The sequence below is a fragment of the Melospiza melodia genome, chromosome 2, assembly GCF_035770615.1.
Source record: "Melospiza melodia melodia isolate bMelMel2 chromosome 2, bMelMel2.pri, whole genome shotgun sequence".
NCBI classification, from domain to species: domain Eukaryota; kingdom Metazoa; phylum Chordata; class Aves; order Passeriformes; family Passerellidae; genus Melospiza; species Melospiza melodia.
The window spans coordinates 10,828,804-10,842,784 of record NC_086195.1 but is presented as its reverse complement, the minus strand read 5'-3'; the positions used below and the strand labels follow the sequence as shown (position 1 = coordinate 10,842,784).

General features: G+C 36.6%; 1 protein-coding gene across 10 annotated transcripts in view; it reads right to left on the bottom strand.

The window, feature by feature from the left end:
* Nucleotides 1-13,981, bottom strand: part of DMD (dystrophin) — a 1,043,904-nt gene that overhangs the window by 853,730 nt on the left and 176,193 nt on the right. The window lies entirely within an intron of this gene.

Genomic DNA, 13,981 nt, shown 5'->3' with positions numbered 1-13,981 from the left:
TAGTTTTTCCTTCCACTGATGGATTTTTATGAAGCATTTGGGCATATTTAGTCAAAGTTTATACACTTTATCCATCTTCCATTTCTCTGAAGGAGACAATGGCTTTCCTACATATTTGGGTTGGATATCAGAGAGTGGGGAGATTGCCAGAAATGAGGTGGCATGCAAATGGCTTTGGGGCTGGGCCAGTGGAAGGAGATAAATCACCACACACCAGTTGCGGGCCCAGCCACTTGGTAGCTGGACATTTTGTAGAGATAAATGTATCTGTCCTCTGGGCTCCCCTCCCTCCTAACACACCGAATTCCCTCACTGCCCAAAAGTGTGCTGGGTCGGTGTGTTCATCCCTCTGTCACAGATGGAGTCTCAACACAGCCTCCAGCTTTTGGATTACTATTTCTGTGCCTATGAGGGCCATTTTTATGTTATGCTAAATGTGGTGCCATTAATATCTCACCATGGGAAGTGATTGTCATTTCCTGGAAAAAAATAATCTTGAATATTCTAATGCATAATTAGCATGAAATTATTATAAGAGAGTAAAATAAGAATTGCTATTCTGGGCAAACCAAGGGCTCTTCTAGGTTCATACAACTCTGATAGTGGCCTATTCTCCTTAAGAAAAGAGTGTAAGGATAGCACAAGTATAAAATGGCACAGTGCTTCTAAATAATGCCCTAATTTCCATGATTAGAAATTTCCCAAGAAAGCTTCTGTTCCTTAATGCTCAGAAAATTCAGTATGGGCTTAGATTTCTGGCTGATCTAATCTAAATCCAAAAAAAAAAAAAAAAAAAAAACCAACATTTTTTAAACTTCACGGAGATATATATGACAGTCACTCTAAACAGCTCTGCGTGGTGAAGTCTCATTCAGGGCATATAAAATGCACAAAGGAAGAAGTAATACAAGTTTTACATATTTAAGTGGTTTTTCTTCATGCAAACAAATATTAAATATCAAATGTCATTCAATCACCTTGCCATCCAATATAATGAAATCCCTCTTCAAGCTTTTGGTTGTTTCTGTCTGACCCAAATGGTTCTGAACCATCAGTAGTTTTGCCACATACCTTTACCTGATAATCATCAGCTCAATAGAAATTTGCATTCAACCCCACTGCTAGCTTCCCTCTGTTGTGTAAAATGACCTCATTTCTGTCCTTTTCTTACAGCAGCTTTGTGAAACATAAGATCTTTTTAATTTTGTCTTTTTGAAAAAAAAAATATTTACAGATATACACTTTTTTGTGTTTCAGTCATACTTATGTATTCATAGAGATTCTTTTGAAGAAGCAGTACAATTATGAGGCATGACTTTGAAAACTGTACTGACTCTCCTCTGTTATATCAGATGGATCCCCATGTCTAGTAATTTGAACCATTTCTGGCAGAAAGAGAAATAGACAAAGTAGTTTAAAGTATTACCAATATTAGCATCCTCCTCTGGATACAAGGTTGAAAGCACAGAGTACTAAACAAGTGATGGCTTAAAGTTTATAGTTAAGTCTCTTCTGAACCATTGCTTACTGCAATATTATTTCTATTATAAGAGGTGACTTCTAGTGCCACTAAAATCAAGAGAGATGCTCAGAATCACACTGTGTGAAGGAAGGAATTAGTGCAGAAGGCTTTCTAAGTTCTCTGGCAGTAAGGAATACAGGAAAAAATAATTTATTAGTAAGCCATTCCCTAAATTTCCATGAATGCCCCTTTGGAGAGCATGCACAGCCTTCCCTTTCCACTTCCACTTTGCCCCAGACAATTGTGCAAACCAGAGCTTGATGGCAAGGGACAAAACAAAAACTGCTCTTGGCGTTTAAGGTGATCTGTTTATTTCAGAAACACACTGTCTGGTGAAAACCAATGACAACTTGACCAAAAAAAAGATGAAAGAGGAAATATTTAATTGAGAGATCCATGGCATCCCTAGACCAGCCATCATCACAATTAAGACTAGATGTGGCAGGTCATTTGGAGACGAGAACATGGGTGGAGACAGCCTCCAAAGTGAAATATTGGTATGCAGAGCCTGGTCTGGCTTGCAAAGACCTTGGGATCACTAATTCCCCAAACACCACCCCACCAGCACGCTCATCCCATTCTCTTGGGCCCCATGGGAGACCCTGAAGCCCTGACTGCTCACTGTCCCTGGTGGCTGAACATGCTGTGGGGATCTGTGGTAGCAGGTCAGCACATCAGTGTGCCAGCGTGATTTGTGTTTTCATGGCTATGAACGCAGTCAAGATGGATGTTTTGTATGATTAAGACATTACTAGTAAGATATAGGACAAAAACTCGAATATTGCTCAATGTGATAAAGGATAGTGTAGCTCCAGATGGCTTTTATTAGTTATTATCCAATTAATCCATCAGTTTCTCTGCAAAGTAGTTAAAGGTGCAGCATTTTATTGGCCTGCAACACACACCCTTTACAACCTGATCATCTAGCAGCCAGCTATCATCTAGATCCCTGACTTATTTAGTGCTTGTGACCTAGGGGAAAAAATGCTTCACTGATTGCTTTAATTGCAACTTTGTAGGGACATTTTTTCCTGTTTTCCATGTTTCCATATAATCCTCACTTCATAAGCATATTCTTCAGCTCTAACTGCTGCTAGGAGATGCATCACTTAAACTTTACTCTTTTAATATGGTATACTTGAGTAAATATACATATGGTACACTATAGGATATAATATAGTATACTCTCTTAATATAGTATACTAAACTAATACCTGACATTTTCTGTATCAAAAATAGTGTGGGCAGCAAGACCAGGGCAGTGATGGCCCCTCTGTACTTGACACTGGTGAGGCCCCTTCTCAAGTGCTATGTACAGTTCTGGGCCCCTCACTACAAGAAAGACATTGAGGTATTGGAGCCCGGAGAAGGGCAACAGAGCTGAGGAAGGGTCTGGGGGAGTTGTGCATGTTCATCCTGGAGAAAAGACCTTATTGCTCTCTGGAACTTTTTTCACTGAATGAGCTGTCAAGCATTGTAACAAACTGCCCAAGGAAGTGGTGGAGTCACCATCCCTGGAAGTGTTCAGGAAATGACTGGATGTGGTACTAAGTATATGGTCTAGATTACATGGTGGTGTAAAAAAGACCAAAAGTTGGGCTTTTCCAGCCTTAGTGATCCTATAATTTCTTTCACAGAAATAGGTGACAATACAAACACTAAATTATCCTGAGTGAATAACTGAATAATCAGTACAGACTGCATAGACCCAACTCAAATGCTTGCTTATTTAAGTAGATATTAAAATATCAAAAAAATGTCAAAAGAAACAGGTACTGGGTTCTTTCCCATAGGAAAAAATATGAGAATGAACTGTTTGGATGCTGCTTAACTATTCAAAAGCATGAGATGAGATGGTAAACAGCATATTTGATAACCTTATGTAAGGAGATTGTGATTCACCTTGACAGGTGCATTCCCTTCTTCGAGTTCCTTCCTCATCTTCTTTTCAGCGTAGCTCCTGTTTCTGACCTTACATATTATCATTTGTCTTGATTTGTTCTACAAGGACACCACTTTAATGCATATTTGTCAGAATTATAGAAAACCTTGCTGTCTACAAGCCCTGTGTATTGCCCATAGCTGAATCAAGACTTGCCTTTCCTCGCCCTGTGCAGTCTGACCAGCTGCCTTAAGAATGGCTCCCTTTAAGTTTTATATCTTATGCAAACACAGCAATTCTGTGAGAAGGTGATTGAGATATTTTCAGTGCATTTTGCCTGAACTTCCTCAGTACTTTAGTCATTGCTATGAGGGTGGCAAGATAACCTTTCATCTTTCTAAGTAGGGATTTTTAATATTTCATGCAGTAATGGAATACAATCCTGTAATGGAACCCTGTTTCTACCTGTGGTGATAAACTGTGTTGCTTACACCTGATTGCATTATATGTCTCATGCCTGAGTTCCTTGTACAAAATGCCAAATGGGCCTTTAGATGATTTTTTTCCCCAAAGAAAACCAGTTCTTGACTTAAAATGCCAATTTTCATATGATTGTTGACTACAGAGAAAAGGAAAAAAAAGTGACACATTTGAAAATTGCCATAATATATATTTTTTTTATAAATTCAGGACTCAGTTATTAGATAAAATAACATTCATTGCTTCTTTCATGCACAGACACAGCCTCATAGATTGTTTCATCCTGAAGCCAAAGAATAGGCCAAAAAAAATTAAAAAAAGAGAACAGTCTCATTTAATATGTTTTTAGAACAGTGCTTCCTTGTGTCTTAGTCAATACTTACAACTTTCAATAGAATTCCAAGTGGAATTACAACTTATTACAATTCATTATTACTATTCTCATAAAGTCATGTCAGGGTTTGCTTGCTGGGGTTTTATTTTAATGCAAAGGATATTATTGTTACCAATAGTTTAGGATATAGAGTAAACACACACACACATATATGTATATTTTATATGAACTTATTTTTATATATGTTTAATACTGTACCAGACTGAACAGAAGAAATTACTTGATTCATCCTTTTCCCATAAAATCATAGTTTCAATAGAACCAACACCAAGTACTTGGGCATACAAAAAGCATCCTGTTTTTAAGTCAGCAATATATGCTCTCACACTAATATTGGCAGGATTTAAATGTGATGGGCTTAAACTGACAAATCAATCAAAGACAGAGCGAAAAGCAAATAGAAGAGAAAAATGGCTATCCTGTGCAATAACACCTGTCATGTACATCATTGAAAAAAGTGGACGTACAGCAAAGTCATTGATATGAACATCAATATTTAATAAGACTGGGATACAAAAACACAGGGGAAAAAAGATGTACCAGAGCAGGGGAAAAAGGACTTTTAAAAAATTACTTTAATAATAATAAAGCTGCTTTAATAATTCTCTGAGCAAAAAACAAATAGGGTGTCTATGTCAATTTTGCCACTGCTGTTGATAAATACCTGCAGCTATCATGTGCAGGGTGACAGGTTTTTTTTCCCTTCAGAACTCCCAAACATAAGGTCAGAGAAATGGTGGAGGAAAGCAGCAATAAAAATAACAGATATTCTTGAACTGTTGGTCCAGAAACATTCCTAAAATCTGATGGAGCCACTTCCTATGTAAAAGGCAAATATGAAAGGTCCTCTACATACACAGTTATTTGCAAGCACTTAAAAATAAGATTATTGTTTCTTAGTAACATCATCTTTCATAATGTTCCTTCTTCATGACAAGTAAAATATAGGCAATGGTTTAAAGAAATTAACATCAATAGAAGTTGCATTTGATCCTGTTGTAATATCACATCCATCAGCAGACCCTTTGAAGGAACTGAAAGTCTTTGTATTGTATATGTATATGTACAATACATATACCTCAAACCTTAATTAAAAAAGTAATACACAAAAATACAACTGCCCACTGGACTAGGGTGGGTCATCTCATCATCACCAAAACTGATACATCAATACCCAAAATTCAATCTGTAACACTGATGTGGTCTGCCCCAAATCTAAATACTTTGTGGTTTGAAGAGTTTTCTTAGTTTTGGGTTGCCTGGCAGTTTTATTACCCCTAAGGCATACTTTAAAAAAATGTTTTATGCATTTAAACACATGGGAGGAATTGCCAAACCTCCTGCTGTCAAAGACAGACTGTAAGAAAGGATATATGTGTGAGAGGCACAAATTGCACCCACTGTCTCAGGCAGAGGGGGTTTAGGGAGGGTACAGAGCATCAGGGGAGGGCAGGAGCCACTGCAGGTCCTACCCCAGGGGTGCAGGTGAGGAGCTGGGCTGGTGACAAGTTTCTCCCTTGCTCTCAGCTTCACTGACTAACAGGATGTGGCACTGACACAAAGACAAATGCTGGATCTGTTTATGTGATGCAGAAAGATCAGGGGAGAGAGATCCACCAGTCCTAAATGTACAAGCTTGCACCTGCTCTTCTACTCCCTACATTGATCCTGAGAGACGTGATTAATCTTTTTCAGTTAGGGAAAATGGTCAATATTATTTGCTTCAGCATCACTAAGTTTCCCTAACATTCAGACAAATGTGGACAATCGCTCAAAAATTGTTTCTTTCTCCTGATTTTATTTTTGAACTTCCAAAATATAATGTGAATCCACTAAAGTCTTATTTGTCTGCATGGAGAGTTTTGCTTTGGAGATTCTGAAGATGATTAGATGTAATAGTAATGAATTCTGAGCACGGAAATGATGATGTCTACTGCCAGCAACAATCATGCAAATTTGTAAATGTTTACAAATTCACAAGCTGACATATGCACCACTGAGACCAATATTGTAGAGCTATATTTAGCTTGTTCCTATTCCTCTCTCAAGATACAGATAAAATAATAACTTCATATGAAAAATTTTATTTAGATTAATGTATTTTTAACTAAACTGTAACAAAAAAGGATGACAGTTTGAATAGAAATCTAGGAGGTGCAAGGCCAAATGTGAGGAGGAAAAGATGAAAGGTCTCAATAGACTTAACTTGATTATTTTTTCCCTTGGTAAAACATATTACAAATGAAAGTCTAGTGCCCTCTATTGCCAGCAGTGGTGATTACTTTGCTCACTTGGCACATCTGACACATTTCAGGGAAGCACTTGCAATTCTACAAGAGTCCATAAAAAGAGGAACAAAAAGCCAAAAAGTTTTAACATAATAAAAATGCATATATTTTAGTTCCCCTAATTTTACTAATTCACTCAGAAATTTCAGATTTCATTATACAATGCTGCATCATCTTAGAAGTCTTTAAAACGTAGTCTGTACTCAGACATTTCTAATGGTGAAAGGGTTTTGTCATGCAGATGGTCATTGTTTCAGATAATACACGTGCACAGGTGTTAGAAGGGGAGTCATTTTTGTGGACAACATTTTAAGCCTTAAAATTTAATTTGGAGAAGTAACATAATCTTTGCAGATGCAAAAAGCCAAAAGATACTGAGAATATCTTCACAATCTTTTGTGGTCCTACTGCAGTAGTGACAGATTTAATTCTCTCTCTTTAATGGGGATTTCCTGCAAGGGCTGCTGCGCTCAGGGAAAGGATGTCTGTGGCACCAGAGCTAGGGAATGGGATTGGAGATGGGCATAGTTCTGCTAGAGAAAGAGCCCATTTTCCCCATGGAGAAGCTGCTCCTGAACTGTAGCTAGTTTTGAATTTATGCCCACTAAGGCAAAGCAGAGGAAACATGTCAGTGCTTGTACAGTCATGGGAGCAGACAGAAGGCAGCCTCACTTGCAAGAAAAAGGTCTTTTGAGATACACAGCCAGCAGCCTCAGCTCCACCAAAAGATTTGCAGATAATGAGGTGGAAGGGGGAGTTTCACTTATCATCAAAGTGAAAATTAGTCTGCTCTCCAAAAGCTGTCTTGTTAAACTGCAATCATTTAGACATTTTGGGGGGGGGAGAAAAAAACCCTGCAACAGCCAAAGTTGTAAAGTCTCCTGTTAATGGAAGAATGTTCTAGAGGAGAAATTTTAGAAAATCCCTTCCCTTCAGGCACACAGAAAAAAAATCTTCTCTGTCTGAACATTAATTTAAATAATGCCCTAAAAAGCATCCGCAACCAATATAAAGATATTTTGAATTGCTTTTTTTTAATGTCGAACGTCCATCTTCGTGACTTTGAAGCCAAACCAAAACCTATTTTTCTCCTTTCTAGCTTTTTAGTAAAAGAGTTCTTTTCTCTACCAACAATTTGCAAAGCATCTCCAGCTGTGACAGCCACAGTGGGTCATGAGCCCTGGGCTTCTGATGTTACCAAGAACCAGAAAAAACGATAAATCCTCCCTCTTAAACACCATTTTGGTTTTGTCATGCTGCATTGTGACACCCCACACCTGCTAGTGCTCCTTGCTCTCGCAGGAAGTGGTAGCAGAAAATCTCTATCTCCAGTACTCAGGCCTCTACACTGGGCAAAATTAAATATTTATAAATAATAAACTGATTATTTAGGGAGATACTTTCTAGGTATTTTACCACTAATAAGCTAAAAGATTGTTTTTTAAACAAATTATAAAAGTCAATAAGTTAGTAAAACTGAAAGCTTGCAAGCAGTTGCTATGTGCAAAATTCAATGAGGATCTTTGCTGTCTTTAAACTGTGCCTGTTTCTCTTCTTAGTAATGTGTTGTTCATGACAAATTATTTGGTCAAATTAAAAAAGCTATAAAAATATATTAATAGATAGCACAAGTTTCAGAATGAACTTCTAAGTAAAATATGTAGCAGTATTGCCATTTATATTATCTTAAAAAGTACAGTGAAAATAATTTTTAGTAAATTTTTGTTCCAAAGGTAATTTAATTGAAAAATAATAAATATTTAGATAGCAATTTGATTTTTTACTGCATCATAAGAAAATATGCAGAATATAGAACTAATGGGTTATGATATAGATATAGATCAATGTAAATTATTCTGAGTATGTGTATTGCCTGATACTTCCTTAAGCGTTCTGGAGATATCCAGAAAAAAAAAAAACTTTTTAACACTTAGCAATGCAAATTTGTTTTCTACACTAGGTTTAAACATCATTTGGTTTCAAAAGCTTTTTCTTTAATGATGGAGAATGGAAATAATGGGCCTTTGGTGTGTCCTTGCAAGATGTATTATAAAAAGGTTATTGGCACAAGAAATTCTGGGATTTTAAAACAGGATGTGTCCCAAGGGTGGTGTTGATCATGCAGAGCTGCAACTCAAAATTAAGAACTATTAAATTTCCATGAGCGCTCTGGTTATTTGCCATGCTGCAGCAAATAATTGGGCTTCCACATTAGGAAGCTGTTCTTTCTCATCACTTTTACTGTAGCACTTAGAAAGGCTGGCAACAGACATCAAACAGGGTAATTAGGTACTTAGGATGAATAAATATCCATCATAGTCTCTAACAAAAAACAAATACTACCAACAATTTTTTTTTTTTTAGATTTATCACAAATTATACAATTTTAAGTCTATCAGGTTTTCTGAGAGTTTTCCTTCAAAAGAAAAACAAAATTCTGAGGCTGCTCACAAGGTATTTTTCATGTTTAATTAATGAACTGAGCTAACAGCTACCATACTCATCTTTAATGTGTGAACTTTAAAGAACTGATAGAGGTTTTAGCACAGATGCAATTTCAAAATTTTACAAACAGTCCATCTTTTGTTAGCCCTAAAAACAATGTTATTAAATGTGATACCTGATCCTCCGTTGCATGTATCTCCAGATTAGTGCTCCTTAGATAAACAGAGCACAAATTTCTTTCTGGTGAAATTCAGCAGAACTCCAATAATCTAATGGCAACCTGGAGCTCAGCAAACTTGTATTTATCTTTTTTTTTCCAACAGGGCATTTGTGCAGTCACTAAGTTTTCTGTAAACAGCTAAAGCACCACAGCTATCCAAACAAACTTCTCTGAACTTCTCTACAATGACACGAAGATTTGTTCTGCAAAGCCAATACTGATGCACCCTCTGGAACTCAGTTCTAAACCTGAAATTCTACAGCACCAGCACACCTTACTGATAGCTTTCATCACCTGGAAAAACAAGGGATCTTTTCTGGTCTCATAGACATGAATATGCAACTACTGTTCTGATTCCAGAAAATAAAACACACCAGCAGACATCAGTGCAGCTTGAGCACACTGATCAGAATCTCAGAGTATAGGATTTAATTCTAATTTTCCTACCAGTCATCCACTCATCTAAGCAGATCTCTTAATTTGACATATAGGTTAGCTGTCAAGAAAGCAGTTTGGAGAGAGCTAATATTGAACATTTTAATCAGTGTTTTTGTGATTTGTTGCCAAATTCCATCCCTCCCTTCAGCTCCTCTACTTGGTTATTAATTCTTGTCCAGAAATATGGCTAAAGAAAGATTATTCACAGGGTAAAAACATTTCCATTGAACCAGAATCTTAAAAAAAGTTGACAAATGAGACTATTCTTGTCTTCTCCACAGAACTTCACCCAGTTACTTCCATCCCAGAGTCTGCACACAGAAATCACCTTTCTGTGAGTCACTTTTAAAATTTATTTTAATTTGAAGTCATTGTGAGTGATATCATGGAAAACTGAGCATGTGTGTCAGCAAATGCAGCACTGAAAATTCCTCTACTGGATGTCAGCCTTATGGCAGGGCTGTCTCTCTGGGCCTCAGCTGTTTGACACACTTCCTCACAAGACCAGCAAACCGTGCATGTGTGTCACTCATTCCTGGTGGCTGATGTGCAGAAGGCACTTCACCCACAATAACAAGAGACCACTAAAGAGTCTTGAATAATGTGTATTTCAGCTTGTCCATGAGCTCAAGAAGGTGAAAATAACTGAGACCATCGCCACACCTGCCATGATATAAGCCACATAAACACCCTAGGTAATTAAATTGTTTTAACTGCTGTGCAGTTTGACTAAACCTGTGAGCAATGCCCTCTTGTGTGTTCCCTTTATCCCTGCATATAACACTTGACTGAACAATTTAATTGCTATTCTAAATAATTTCATTAGCAAGAGGCATATTTAATTTTGCTGACTGTTATTTACTAGCCACATATATTTTAAATGAAACTGTCATACACAAGTTCTTTCCTGTATGCAAGTAAAGAATATTCCCATCTTCAGAAGCAATTTTTGTTTTGAAACCTGTTATGCAATGAATGAGACAAAATGTGAAGCAACATGAAATCATTTATAATGGGGTAGAGGCAATTGTTGTGTCTGTTCCCAAGTCTCAGCTGAGAGCTGTCACACTTGCAGGACTGGGACAGATTTGCATTCTCCCAAAACACATAGTTCAGGATTTCAGTTATACCAAATTTTAAAAGTTGGTATCTGAGAAAAAACTGTCATAGCCAGGACCAGACAAATCTCTAGTGGGAGCTCTAATTACAGTTCTATTATTAAAAACTAGGTTATAATACTTTCCTTTAATATCATTATGTGCACCCTGCAGAACTTCATTATTTTATAAATAAACTTCATCTGAGGTAAAAAAAAATATTCTTTCTGAATAAAATGATATTAAATTATTGTGTTCCACATTTTTAAAAATGCTTTAAGCTTTAACTTACTGCGTGCCATTTAGATGGTAAACCAAGAAGGTTCACTCAAGAAAGTCACACCCCATGTCTATGATTGCAAAAGGGAAAAGAGAGGTCTCTTGGATTACCTTCTTCCATTTCTCTTATACTTTAAATGTACTATTTTATCTCACAAACACTGAAAGCCAGCTTTTGGCCCTTCCTACTGAAACTTTGATTTTCTTATAGATGAGTCAAATACTGTAATTTTCAAGACCCAGATTTTCTGCATAATTCATTTTCTGGCTAGCAAAAGAAGTAAGAATTAGAGAGAAACCTTTTGAGCAACTGTATGAGGGACCTGCAAAATTTATTTTCCCCACTGTTTTGATTTAGAGCACCCTACCCAACTTGCTAAAAAAGCCTGAAGAGAGACACAGCCCCACTCATAGCAATTAAAATATTAGTGACATTTCTGCCATCTTTTCCTAGATGCCCTTCCACAGACTTCTTGGTAACACTCCAGAGGTTTTAGGTTCTGCACATCTCAGACAGAAAACTGTTGAGATGGTGTGGCTGAAAGTTTGTTATGGATTTCATGGTAGGGATTCGACTCCACAGCTAAGAGGTATCAGACTTCACTGCTAAACTTGAGGCATCTGAGAAATGCAGCTCCAAATGATCCAACTGAAATGTCACAGTGGGCATGGCCAGAGGAAGGACAACTCTCCTCCCCCACAGCTAAAAATTATACGTGGGTTCTCAACTTATGCTGATGGCACAAAAATTAGAAAATTTTTTTTTGCAATTCTTTATTTCTCATATTTAAAAGCATTATTTGTATTTACATCACAAGTAATGTGAAACAAATTGCAAATCTGAGTGTTTTGAAAGCTCGGTCCAAGAATAAACGCACTGAGACAGAGGTACTCTAGACACTGAACTTTTAGGAAAATAATGCTACTCTTTGGGGGGAAATACACTATACACCCAACAAAAATAAAGATTTAGAATATTTAGAAGTGGGTTTTATTTTGACTATATAAAAATGGGGGGGTTTGCATATGGAAAGTGGTGGATGAGAGAGAATTACCTAACATAATTTCATTTAAACCAAAATATTTTACAGTTAATTAGTGACCTGGGTTTCACTTTTCACAAATAAGAGAAATGGATGATGTCATGAAGTTCTCTGTCTTAATTCCAACCCTGTAGGCTAATCTACTCAAGACAGCACCCCTAGAACTACATAGGACTGAATAAAAAGCAATTCTGCAATGAAAGTAATTCATTTAGCACTTTTGCAAAGCTAACAATGATGAGAAATCACTAAGAAGCAGTAGCCTGCTAACTGCAATCGATTCCACAGCTAGAAACAGAGATGGATTTGAACCACTGCAAACAAGTCAGGAGAAAAGGGATAAACTAGTTTTTACATGGAAATCCACCCTCATGTATTGAAGGCCTCCTCTCTGAGCTGTTAGAAGAGGGAGAAACACTGTCCTGGGACTATACAGCAGGAACTTCTGAATTTCTGTCCTAAAAACCCCAGAAAGAAGTAATTTCTTCAAGATTTAAAGATCAATATTTTTTTGATAGCTGAAATAAGAACATCCTGTCCAAAAAACCCAGGTCATGCTTCAGGCAAAAAAAAAAAAAAAACAAAACCTTAAATCATAATGTTTAGGGGGTTTTTCTCAGAGCCCAAATGAAGTAGAGAGAGATTAATACTTTTACAAATATATGTTTACAAATGCATTTGCACATGCAATTAAAAATATTGTTAGAAAACTCAAGGAAAAAGTACCTAAACACCATTAAACTACACTTAATAAAATTAGAATTGGAGGAAAGGCCTCTAGATCATTCAGATGAATGAGTCAAACCTAATATTGTAAGCATGTGTTGATAGATATTTTCTAAACCTTTCATAATTCTTGTTATTCTTCTGCAGACTTGGTCCAAGTTTCCTCAGTAATTGCAGTTTTGCTATTCCATAAAACAATCATTTCTGAGAAAACAGTGCTCTAGCAGTATTACATTTTCTTTAGAAGAAGCAAAACAGTTACTCTTCATTTTCCACAACTATTTCTGTGACCATAAAAAGGCCTAACAGGTAATACATTTCAAATTAGGCTATATCAGATGATGGTTGCTGTGGCTACTTATTAATACATGGAAAAGCAAGATTTCAAATTATTCGAGCTAAAATCTCACTTTTCCAGGAAAAATAAAATAATTACATCTTTCACCCTCTATGAAGCCCTTCCATTATCACAAAGATATTAAAGTTGCCTTTTTTTCTTCAATAGTACCATGTTGTGGATTCATTTTATTTGTGATTCAACACGGCTCCCAGAGCTTTCATTTGCTTCATTATTGCCAGCCCAGCTATCTCTCCCCCCACTATTCTGTATGCATATATTTTACTGCTGTCCTAAACATAACACTTCAGAGTTGTCTCATAATTCATCATTCTTCAAGACAGTATTTCATCCTGATCCAGTCCAAATTGCTGGACATTTCTGCTGTAAAGATGCTGAGCACAAATGTGTACTAAGTCACTTGAATCAGTATTAGAAAATGCTCTAGACCACAGAAAAAGCCTATGAGACTCCCTAATGATCTAAAACACTGCTAGGCAGGTTCTTCAACATTATGATGGTTGTATTCAGATTATCTTACTCCCCTTTTTTTAATGAGTAGAATCAGATGGGACACAATCAAAAACCAGACTTAAGAGAAGATACACCACAGCTACTATTTCATTGCTGTCTATTGCCTAGTAAAATGACAAATGATAGGACTGATTTGTTTTATTATTACTGGCAAATAAATTTAAGTCATTATTCTCCAGGATTAAAAAAAAAAAAAAAAAAAAAAAAAAAAGTTTCAGCAAATTAATAGCTCAGGCAGAATTTTTCCTGAGTATTAAAGATAAAATCATTATACGCTGCTAGGAGAGCATGCTTTA